This window comes from Peromyscus eremicus, chromosome 5 (genome assembly GCF_949786415.1).
Source record: "Peromyscus eremicus chromosome 5, PerEre_H2_v1, whole genome shotgun sequence".
NCBI classification, from domain to species: domain Eukaryota; kingdom Metazoa; phylum Chordata; class Mammalia; order Rodentia; family Cricetidae; genus Peromyscus; species Peromyscus eremicus.
In genome coordinates this window covers 43,921,948-43,934,605 of record NC_081420.1, presented here as the reverse complement: position 1 = coordinate 43,934,605, position 12,658 = coordinate 43,921,948, and the positions used below count along the sequence as shown (strand labels likewise).

Below are 12,658 nucleotides of genomic sequence, written 5' to 3'. Positions count from 1 at the left end.
TGACACCATGGTCATTAGAGACACGCACATTAAATCCCAAGGAGGGCTAGGGACATAGCTCAGTCTGAAGAGGGTATGCCTAGCAAGCACAAAGTCCTGGGTTCAACCTGCAGTACCACCAAAGCGGTCAAGAACACATGTAATCCCAGCACCTGGGAGGTGGAGACAAAAACAACCATATAAACAGAATTCGCCACCATGAGATATCATTTTATATCCACTAAAATGGCTATATAACACAAAATGACAATAAAAACAAATCATAACAATGGCTGGTAAATATGTTCTTATGGCTGAGCCCTCAAACAGGAGCCCTCAAAAGTTGGTGATGGGAATGAAAAAAAAAAATAGTATGTTGCCAATTTAGAAGACAGCTTGGCAGTTTCATAAAAAGTTAAGAATAAATGTACCACACAACCCAGCAATTATACCCCTGGGTATATACCAAGAGAAATGAAAACATGTTCATATAAAGACTTTTACATGAACATTCACAGCAAGATTATTTAACAATAAAAAAAACCCCAAATCCATAGAACTAATCCAGATACTGCAAACCAATGAATAGATAAGCAAAATGTAATATATCTACAGAATGGAGTAAACTCATCAATAAAAATGGAAAAACTACTAGTACATGTTACAAAACGAACAAGCCATAAAAAACACACGATGTTAAAAAAAAAAAACCAGCACAAAATCCACATATTATATGATTCAGTATTTATGTTCTTTCCAGAAAGGGCAATGGGAAAATTCCTGGAAAAGAATATAAAATAGTAGTTGCCTAGTACTGGGGAGTAGAAATAGGGGCTAACTCGGGCCTACAGAATCTTATTAAGAGTTGGGCTAGGGGTAGGAGAGCCTTGGTTGGTAAAGCAAATATGAGGACCAGGTCTGATCCCAAGAGTGTACAGGCATGATGGTGGGCACCTGCAATTCCAGTGCTACAAAGGTGGAGAGAAGAGGATCACTGGGGCTCCCAGGCCAATGAGAGACAGTGCATCAGATCAGTTCCTGAGGATGACACCTGATGGCCTCACACACACTAGTACATACACATATGCATACAAAAGAATCTTATCCAAGTTTGAAAACTTAGTTTTAATATTATGTTATGGCAATGGTTACACAATTCAGGAGTTATTAAAAATGACATAAACCTTAAGTACATAAATGTTACATAAATTATATCTCATAAAGGTTCATGGGTTGGTTCATTCAAAAAGATAAGGAACTAAAGACATAACTGGGAAAGAGAAATCATGAACCCTAACTGGATCCTAAGACAAGGAAAAAACAGCTACTCAGAACACTAAGAGACAACTGAGAAATATTAATTTGAACCAAATACTAGACAGTATTATAGAAGTATTACTGTCTTAGGCTTTAGAATATGGTAGTTATGTAGAAGCCTGCCTTTATGCTCAAAAGACGCAAGTAAAAGAACAGAGAGATTAAGTTCTCCATTTACTCTGAAAGAGCTAATCGATGAATTAATCAACAAATAAACAAGAATCCCTTAACTTCTGGAAGAAAAGCAAAGGTAGCAAGATGAAAATCAGGGCTGGCATGTAGCTCATCAGTAGCGCACCCAGCAGATGCATGAGGCCCTGGTTCAATCCCCAGCACCAAAGTGAATGGGTCGGTGGATGAACAAATAAATTGAAAAAATGATAATCCATGGATGGTGAATACAGGTTGGGGTTTGTACGTATCCAACATACTGCTCTTCTAACTTTTCTGTAGGTGTGAATAGCTTCAAAATCAAAAATTCCAAATGGAACTCTCATTTGTTCAATTTATATTAGTTTTACTTTTTAGTCTTTGGAGACAGAGGCTCACTGTGTAGTTCAGGCTGGCTTCCAAAAGACTTTCAGTCCTCTTGTCTCAGCATCTTGAGTGCTGAGGTTATAAACGTGTGACCACACCCAGTTTCTCATTTGATCTCTATTAAATTTGTTTTACATTTATTTATTTATTTATTTATTTATTTATTTATTTATTTATTTATTTATTTATTTATTTGTGTGTGTGTGTGTGTGTGTGTGTATGTGTGTGTGTGTGACGTGTGAGCATGGATGCATGTATTCCACTGTGACTGGGTGGAGGTCAGAGGACAACTTGTGGAAATTGATTCTCTCCTTTCAACATGTGGGTTCTGCGGATGAAACTAAGGCTGTCAGACCTGATAGCAAACATCTTTACTCACTGAACCATATCATTAGCCCTCACTGGATCTTTATATGGAACAAATAGGAGATATAGATAGAACAAGCATAGCGGCAAGATCACACAATTCCTGTAGAACAGAGAAAGGTCCTGTCTCAAAAAGAAAAAAGCCACATAATATCATATATACAAAACTGGTTAAGTTTCATGGTTAAATGTTTAATCATATTCCATACTAAGATGTAACTACCATTTTCGGTTACTCCTCATCCGAATTTGGGCTCTGCAGTTTTGTAGTCAACACTACACTATTCACTTATGAGACCCAGCCAGTATTCCCTATGAATACTCTTGACTCCTCCACCTCATTTTTCTTGCTACTTGTTATTCCACAAATTCTAATGATGCATTTCAACAATTTAAAGTTTTAACAGTGGCACTAAAGAGATGGCTTAGCAGTTAAGAGCATCTGTTGCTTTCCCAAAAAACCAAAGTTCAGTTCCCAACACCCATGTCAGACAGTTCATAACTACCTGTGTGTACCTCAAGCTTCAGGGGATCCAACACTCGCTTTGGCCTCCTTGGGCACTCACATATACACAGCAGATACACAGATATAGACATGTACATGTTATTAAATATATATATATAATTTTAATAGTATGAAACTCATCAAAAGCAATAATGTAAAACATAAATCTTGTTAGTGAACTAAAAAGGAAATTTACTTAGAAGTTCAAAAAAGTCACATTTATAATTCTTGTATTATTTTATGTGTACATATTTTATTTTATATTTTATCCTTGCATGTATGTCTGTGCACTACATGTATGCAGTGCATCACAGGGGCCAGAAGAAGGCACCAGCTCCATTGGAACTGGAGTTACAGACAGTTGTGAGCCACCATGTAGACGCTGGAAATCAAACCTAGGTCCTCTGGAAGAGAAGCCAAGGCTCTTAACCACTGACCCATCTCTCCCGCCCACTAAAAACCCTGGGGGAATTTTCTGGTCTGGGGAATCAAATCCAGGGCCTTTTGCTCACTAGGTAAGTCCTCTACCACTGAGCTACACCCTCAGTTAAAGGCTTTTTTTTTTCTCCCGAAGATAGGGTTTCTCTGTGTAGCTTTGGCTGTCCTGGAACTCACTCTGTAGACCAGGCTGGCCTCGAATTCACAGAGATCCACCTGCCTCTGCCTCCTAAGTGCTGGAATTAAAGGCATGCTCCACCACCGCCCGGCTATAATTCTTATAATAAAGCTTTCTCAGCATTTGATCTTAAACAAAGACATGTAAGAAGAAAAGACATGATATGCCAAAATACAGATTACTTCACACACAGGACTGCTTAAATTACCCTAACAGATGAAAGAATGGAAAATTATACCTACTACAATGGCTAGGAACAAAAAAATGGACAATAACAAGTGGAATAAATAACAGATGGAATAAAACTGGAAATACACTGCTAATTCTTCCATATCTTCACCAAATGGAACAAATGGAACCTTGGGGGATACTTTGGCCATTCCTAAAAATGTTAAGGGTAAGTCAGCAGATATAGCTCAGTGTTAAGACACTCACATAAAAACCTAAGCAGAAGCACTCAAATATCAATCAACTAATGAATGCATAAAGCACAGCATATTCACACAACAGATCATTTAACCATAAAAAAATGAACTTTTCATATATTCTCTGACATGGTGAGCCCTGAAAAACACTATGTTAATCAAAGCAGTCAGATATAAAAGACCATCTATGGAATCTAGAACATCCAGGATAGGCAAATCTGTAGAGACATGAAGTACAGCAGCCAAAGCAGGATAAATCTACTATGATAGCTCTAGCAAATGGGCGTGGCTTTCTTCTTAAGGGGCACTGGAAGTGTTCTAGTAGTGGTAAAGGTAACACAACTCTCTGACTAGACCAAAACCCATTGAACTATGAAATTAAATTTAAAAAAAAAGATGAGTTTATGGTAGATGACTTACACTTCAACAATGTTTTTTAAAAAAGAATTAGCCCTTCACTGCAGAAAAAGAGACAACCAACATTAAAAGACAAGTCACAGAAAAGCAAATGACCAATAAATATACAAATTTCAAACCACTGTAACAAGACAAACATAGACCTAAAAAAAAAAAAAAAAACCACTAAAAAAAAATCACCACCAACAACACAAAAAACAAGACTAAATTTTCTGAACTGAAAGCAAGAATAAGAAGAGGCCATTTTTTCATTTATTTGGGATGAAGGAAACAACAAATAACAAAAGTAGCAAACAATAATAAATAAAGTAAGGGACATAGAGAATTATCCTAATTGTAGCACAAAGACAGGAGAATCAGGGAGACCTGAGAGACTAGTAGGGCTGTAGGAAAGGTACCAATTATCTAAGCACTAAGTGATCAGGGCTGGTGTCCCAGAAACCTAAAGCCTCAGAAGACAGAGATTTTCTTTCACAGACTGAATGTCTTTAGCAAAAAGATGGGTGGAGCCAAGTGAGGTGATACATTTCTGCAACCCTAGCATAATGGAGGCAGGGGATCAAAAATCCCAGGCCAGATGTTCTTGAAAAAAAGAGCCATCCTACCCCTTCAGAAAAAGTGGGGAGCAGGGGGAAGAAAGGAGAAGAGAAAGTAAAAGGACACATATTTCTCTGGAAAGAAGGCAATGGAGAGGAAGATAAAAGAAGAAAAGAAAATTACTGCAAACTCTACTAGAACAGCAACACGTGCCCAAGAGTGAGATATGAGGTTCTCCAAAGTATGAAGTTCCTCAAACCCTTAAGCAAGTCAAAATTCCAGGCCAGTGAGGCAGCAAGATGCAGAGAAAATTACTGACAGCACTAAGACTATAAGGATAAACAGGTCAGTGAAGGGACATCTAGGGACAAGCTCTGCAGCGTAAGGTCCAAGAAAATAACTGCCTACCATCCAGCACCCCTAAGAAAGACTTAAACAATAGACAATGGGATATGGACTGGGCACTCACACATGGACCTACATAATCCAGAAATTATAAGAATCTATGTACTAACTGGGGTGTACCTCAGTGACAAGAGCACCTGCTCAGCATATGCAAGGTCCTAGGTTCAATCCTCATCATCAAACAAAAAGTTATTCTTATGAGACATATAAGCCTATAATCCCAGTATTTGTGAGGTGGTGGCAGGATCAGAAGTTCAAGGTTATCCTTAGCTACATAGCAATTCCAGGTCAATCTGAGCTACATGAGAGCCTGTTCAAAAAAAAAAAGACTACAGGAAATACGTTTTCTATATGAATTACATAGCAGTAAAATAAACACACTCTTTGGGCCTTGGAAGACTGAACACTGGTATGTGTTGTATACTGTTATATGAACAAAATGTCTGCAGGATTCTGGACCAACACATCATTCTATGAAGAGGACTAGGCCTGCATAAACAAACCTAAGAAAGTATAACCTCAAAGGCAGACGATCCAGGCCCTTGGATAATCCTGTCTACAATCACCCCATAGCTGTGTGCTCTCGGTTATCCCTGGATACACTCATCGGATTACACACGAGCTTTGCTATATGCCTTAGAGAACCAATGATGCAAACCAGAGCCACAGCATGACAAAGTGACCTGAACTCATCTGCTAAGTTCAGAAACCACTTCAGCCTGAGAAATCCTATAGGACATCCCTTCAATTTTTATATTTACGGCAGCTTCAGCTTAGGAGGCTGGGAGAAGACAACAGTAAAGTCTGGAAGAACACCACAGAGAAGCTGGAAGAAAACAGGATTGATACATGAACTGGGAAACCACCAAGCAGTCTTAACATCACTGTAGTCTGCTGCTCCCAACCTTGACTGCCTCTCAATGTATCTGTCTCTAGTTAAGTCTCTCTTAAAGAGACAGCAGAGAACTGCAGTCTCTGAAATGTGTATTCATAACTAAATTAACATCCAGGCACAATGTATGCATCTGTATAGCCACTTAATATTGTTCTAGAGACCAGCTCAAGTAACTAGACAAGTAAAAACATATAAACACAAAGAAGAGTTGTATTTACAGATGATGTGACAGTATCCGGAAAGCCTAAGAGAAAACAGTATAAAGTAACTTAGCAAGGTATCAGGAAAATGAACAGAAATCAACAGTATTTATCTGCATAAATAATAATCAGCTTGAAGATGTACCTTAAAAGGATAAAATATGACTAAACTTACAAGAAACATACAAAAGTTGTATTAAAAACATGTCAGTTCTTAAAGACAAAAATAAACTTTAGGAAATAAAGACATTTTATGTTAATGTTAAAATGTCTCAATATCATCAAGAAGTCAACTGCTCCTAAGTCAATTCATAAATTTAATGCAATTCCAGTAAGAATAGCAACAGTCAGGCAAATTGGTGCTAAAACTCACTAGGGAAAAAACAAACCCAAACTAGAAGAGCAATAGAAACACAGAGGAGGAGCTGCAGCAATGAGGGGGCTACCCAGTCAAACAGTACATCAGACCTCCCTCAGTGTGATGGAAGTCTCTATGACCAGAGTGCTGGTACAGGCAAAGATCAGAGAAGCCAACAGAGTAACTTCATACAGCATGTGTAAACGAGCAAAACACTAGTTTTCATAAATGGCACTTGACAACTACCATCAATATTTGGAAGATAGTAAATTAGATTCATTTATCACACCATATACAGAAATATGCCCCATGTGGAACTAAATATGAGAAATAAAACTATGCAAAAATATGAATTCTTCCACAACCTAAGGGCACAGAAAAGCTTTCTTTTCTGTGATTAGAACTAAGTAAGTTTAAGATGAATATATCTGATTAAGCAAAAGAAAACTTTTCATGACAAAAACAGCATAAGCAACACCAAAGGAAGACTGAACTAAATATTTAGCTTATGACAAAATTAAAAGCTAATGTTCTTAAATACAAAAAATAAAAAAAAAATTGAAAAGATGAAGGAAAAATACCAAAAAATCATGTAGAAAACCAGGCTAATAACAATAATAAAATGGTCCTTAGGCATATTAATAAGTGTTCAACTCATAATAAGAGAAATACAAAAGAAAACTGTGGCATCCACCTGGACCTCAGTACTCAGGAGAGTACAACAAAACTTGAAATAAGCTGACAAAAGCACTCTCCACAAGCTTTTTCCAGTACATACGGGAATAGTCACGGAAGCACATAAGGCTCCCCTCAACCTAAGGCAGAGTCCCACTACTTACTTCAACTCACAGTCATCCTGCCTCAGCTGAGAATTATAGGAACGACCACGGTGCCCAGCTCTTCCTATTTAGCCCAGCCTTGAAGATTTTTCTTTCTTTCAAGATATGGGTCCAGGAAGAGAGAAAGAAAGAAAGAAAAAAAAAAAAAAAAAAAAAAAAAAAAAAAAAAAAGCCCAGCTAGACACAATTCTTGGGAAAGGTGTAACCTAACCTGAGTTCTGAAGGGCTTGCAGTTTACTAGACTGGGAAGCAGAGTGGCCAGAACTCCAGGAAGGGAAAATGGGATCACCTGAGTAAACATGGGATTCTCAGATGACAGAACTGTTGGAACTGTGCTCCTGCAAAGGGTTGAGGCCAGTGAGGGAGTTAGGTAAGTAGTACTTCTGGAAGATTCTATGTACCATATTAAGGATAATGTTCAAAAAGGAGCCACAGGAGGATTTCAACAAGTAGGGTATGATGGCTGTTTTAAATATGAGAAAAGATTACAAGGAGGCAAACCATGGTGAGCAGGAGTCCCAGTAATTAGAATAAACCCAGACAGGGTGCTATCCATAAAGAACTCCCAACTCACTGAGCAGCCTCCATTTTCTATGGTACCACCATAGCTAAAAAAAAGACAGCAATCTTGTGGCTTAAACGATCAGCATCATATTCTTTGCGCAAATGGGATTTTTATCTGTCTTCACATTGCACCTGGAAGTCAAGATCATTTCATAATCTTGTGTTTGACTGTTCATAATTATACTGTGAAACCCTGACACTCAGTTTCAAAACTGAATCAAACACAAGAATTGGAACTCAGAGTTAAGGAAATTAAGTACATCAGGTATTCTGTCTTTTGTATATAATACAGGACACTGTGCAGAGTTTTCAGAAAAGTATCACAATATTTAATTTTCTATATGATTTATTGGTACTTTTCCCTTCAGCTTTTCAAAGTTTTTTTTTCATTTAAGAATATTTATTCAATGGCTTATATAGACTACTTTCTTGATTTTTGAGGAAATAAACCCTTCACATTCATGTATGATTAAATCAATGATAAAAATTCCCTTTTAAAATGTCTGCAGTGTTAAAAAAAAACTCACAGAGCTTTAATTTCATTGTCTCTCTGATAGGCAAATTTTTCTAAACACAGTAACATAATAAGAAAGGTGTCTCACAGCTAAGAAAAGAAACAAAGAATAACTGTTCCTCCTGGGGGCTTGAAAAGGAGCTTTGTTATTCGGATTGATAGCCTCTTCCTTCCCATCTTTTAAACCAAGGGATGGACACATTCTCCAGACTAAGCCATTAAAAAATAGTATTTTTTAAAGTACATACTTGCAGGGGGAAAACAATCAGACCTACACGTACAGAGTTCTACAATTCTTGTTTGTTTTTTTTAAAGATTCGTCTACTGTCCTACATGGATCCCACCTACATTAGTGGAAGAAACAAGAAGGAAGCAAACTTGATTTCAGTACCAGGCCACTGCAGACAGGTGCTGCAAAAGTAGAAAGTCATCAAAGTGCCTGTGCTGAGTTCCCAGTACTCTACCAGGACATCGGTGAGAATAACATTCGGCCACTTTCCACCTTGGCACACACAGACTGTATGTAGGGGTACACTGTGTTTGCAAGCACTCTGGAGATAAAGATGCCAGCAGTTCCCACTTGAAGCTCCTTGGCTAGGGTCACTGGTTACTCCAAGCCATACTTCATGGCTAAGAGTACTAAGAGTAGTATCTGCTTTCTGCGAGCTCAGCTCCGTCACAATCACCTTTCCCTTGACTTTTAGGATTAGCTGCAATTTTCAGTGCTCTTAGAAATAGTTACTGTACTTACAAATATGAGCTCTGCTACACACTATCTTGTGAGCTGGGCCTCTGGCCAAATAACTTCACTTAGCATTGGGAAAGTCCACCTATTTTGCAGAGATATTGTGGAGACAAGAAATAATATAAACAGTACTAGTATCATCACAATCCTCTTACCACAGTGCTTGAAGGGCAATCAATATATGAGAACTATTAATGCTAAGATGGCTGTTGAATTAAAGAAGGGAAACCGAACTTCTATATAGTAATGTTAAGAAACCAAAGGCTTCCCTCTCCTTTATCTAAGAATTAAAATGTCTTATAAAACAATGGAAACTTACTGTCTCCTGCCAATTCAAGACCCTAATCTCTTCCCTAGTTAACATCACAGTTTCTTATTCCAGTATTTATAAAATGATTGTCCTTGTCATTCATTTATGAAAGAACACAAGAACCTATTTATTAGTTTGGTGGACCCACATATAAGAAATGATAATGGTACATTTATTTATGCTCTGTAGAAACAGTGCTTAGAAAGCCAGTGCAGGGTCACCACATATTAGGAGAAGAAGACATCAGCAGCTTGTTCTTATTTGGACATCCCTAAACTGAGAATAATGCAACCATCTATAGACCAAGATATTCCCTTAAAAGTGGTGAGCAAGATTCTTTCCTATAATTAGTCTCCCCCACCCTGAAAACCCTAGGGGAAAAGTGTTGTAATGAAATACTGCTTCAAAATAAATGTTCCACACAACTGCACACTCAGCAGAGGGAAAGAAGCATGTGGATCTTAGAACAAAAACATGAAAGTGCCGGCTGGTAGAAGATGCCAAGGTCACATCAGGGTGTCGGAAGACTTCAAAGTGAGCCACTTTGACAATCCTCCTCTGCAGCATGCTTCTGAGCAGCATCAACTCTTAACTTCTTTTTGATTAAGACTGGGTATGGTTATCAACTCCAAGCATATACCTGCTGCCTTTTGCCAGGAAATCTCCTCCTTCTAACCCTGGATACACTTTAGAAGTAAACACCTAACAACAAAATATAAATTATTATATCATCTAATTACAATTCCTAAATAGTTTTAACTTTTTGAAGAACAGAGTTGTGAAAAGCAAATTCTTCCTGAGTTGTTCTTTGATCTTCTGGAGAATAAAAAGACAAAGCAAAATTTTTATACTCCAAGAATCTCAAAGGAACAAAACTACTCTAACAAAATTGTTTGGGGCCTTGCTAGAGACTGAATCTAGTATCCTTTGTAGGGGACTACTGTCATCAAGCTACATACACCTCCAGCCACAATCAACTGCTTCTGGAAAGTGACTATGAGATCAACTACACAGTCATTCATTCAGTGAAGAAATGTGGGGAATTCCAAGCACTTCTTATGGAAACAGAAGGGAAGATGAAATGGCTCCTACTCTGAAAAAAGTTAAGGTGTAAGAAACATCTTAAGGGTCACAAGAGTCATTCACAAGAATATTATATCAACACACACACACACACACACACACACACACACACACACACACACACAAACATAAGCCAATGATACTCTTAGACCTATTAACAAACATAAGCCAAAAAGAATGCCTTCTACGTTGTGAGTAATGAATCTGTTACCCAATTTGGGGAACGTGATTAAAGCTGTGATTTATTTACAGGAAAAGAATTTATAGAAATAAAGGTTCTCCCAGCACACAAACCCACACTGTAGATTGGGTGCTTTCCAGGTTGACAGGTAGGGCGTGGCACCAGAGTTCTCACAGTAGCTCAAAGACACTTGGATGAGCTCTCACAAGTCTGGACATTCTGGTTTCCAAAGGCCAGTTAATTCCTTAGTTTCCCCTAAGTCCACCTCAAGCCGCCACACCCGTCCACTCAAGCACACACACACCAGTTAAAGCACACAAATCTTATCTTCTACTCCTGGACATCTTTCAGGAATCAAGCGCGGAAGACACCCCCATCACACAATACCCACCTTCCCTTCCTCTTCTAGACGCTAAACCTGTACAAGAGCCCATGAGCATTCAGCTGGACGCGAAGCGTCTAAAGACCAAAAGCCATCCCTTTAACTGGCACCAAACCCTGGCGGAGAAGCTTGAAAAGCAGCTGCTCTGTACCGGCAAGGAGTGGACTGAAAGCGAGGGAGGAAAGGGGTGGAGTGCGGCGCAGGGACTGCGGATGCGACGGCCCCAGGTCGCCGGCACCGCCCGGGCGCGGCCCTGGGAGCCACCGGCGTGATGCAGGTGACCTTCCGGAGAGGCCGCCAGTTCTCGGGACTCAGACAGGTTCCAGCCCGGGTGGCTGGCGGGACGTGCAATCACGGCGGCCGTGGGCCTGGCCCGTCGGACACACCCCCGCCGCGGCCCGGCCTCCCCGGTCGGCGGGCGCTCACCTGCACCGCGAGCGGCTCGTCCCACGGGCTCTCGGGCCTCGGCTGCGCCGATCGGACCGCGCTCGGCACTGCGCTCGGAGTTCCGCGCGGAGCGCGGCAGGAGTCGGGAGGGCGGCGGCGGCCTGGGCGGCGGAGGAGGAGGACTCCTGCGCTCCGCTCTGGGGAGACCCACCCTCCTCCCGGCCGCTCTGCAGCAGCCGCCCCAGATCACTTCCGGGGCACGGGGGAGCGGGGCGGGGCGCCCGCTGGCACTTCCTGTCCGCGGGGCCGGAAAGGCCATGGCGGCGCGAACAAAAGCTTTACGGGCGCGGACGAAGAGCAGTGGGATAGGCTCCCGGCCGCCTCATGGTGGCTCTCTCTGTCTGCGAGGCGCAAGCACCTCCCAACGCCTGGCCGAGGTCCCCGTGCCGCGGCGTCTTCATCTTCTCAGGACACGGAGGGGCTCCTGGGGAAAGGAGGGGAAGGGGAGGCCGCCATCTTGCTCCTGGGGGCTGCAGGGTTCTCTGGCAGGCGTTTTTCAGTGCAGCCTGCGACGTGGCTTATCGCAGAACAAGTCTGGGGAGGTGGGTTGGTCGCCTGCCCTGGTTGGAGGGTCTCAGGGGTTACCTGAAGAACTGGCCTCTGCGGGTGGGCTTCTGGTTCCTTTTGGAGGAGTTTAAGGTCCCCTTCCACACTAGATACGGCGCCCAGATAAGGCGGTGGCCCCGTGACAACGGATTTGATGTCCTAAATTAGTAGTTTAACTGAATCGGTTGTTTTCTTTAAATCTTCCCACAAGTTCGAAATACTTTGCCTAGCGTTCTTCCCTGAACTTTAAAATTCTCGTTTCCCTTGGCCGCCCCATTGAGAAGCAACAAAGTGGTTGGCTTAACTATTTTAAGGAAGTCAAGAAGACAAATGATTGGGGCTGGAGAGATGGATCATCTGTTAGGAGCACTGACTGCTTCCAGACGACCCTAGTTCAGTTCCCAGCACCCACATGGCAGCTCACAACGGTCTGTAACTCCAGTTCCTGGGGACCCAACACCCATGGCAAAACACTAATGCACATAAAATA

General features: G+C 40.9%; 1 protein-coding gene across 1 annotated transcript in view; it reads right to left on the bottom strand.

The window, feature by feature from the left end:
- Rala (RAS like proto-oncogene A) overlaps positions 1 to 11,785 on the bottom strand; it is a 59,506-nt gene extending 47,721 nt beyond the window's left edge. Inside the window, exon 1 of the mRNA XM_059263372.1 lies at positions 11,602 to 11,785. The gene's annotated coding sequence lies outside the window, so the exon portion shown is untranslated. The remainder of the gene's footprint in view (positions 1 to 11,601) is intronic.
- Positions 11,786 to 12,658: the final 873 nt, after the last annotated feature.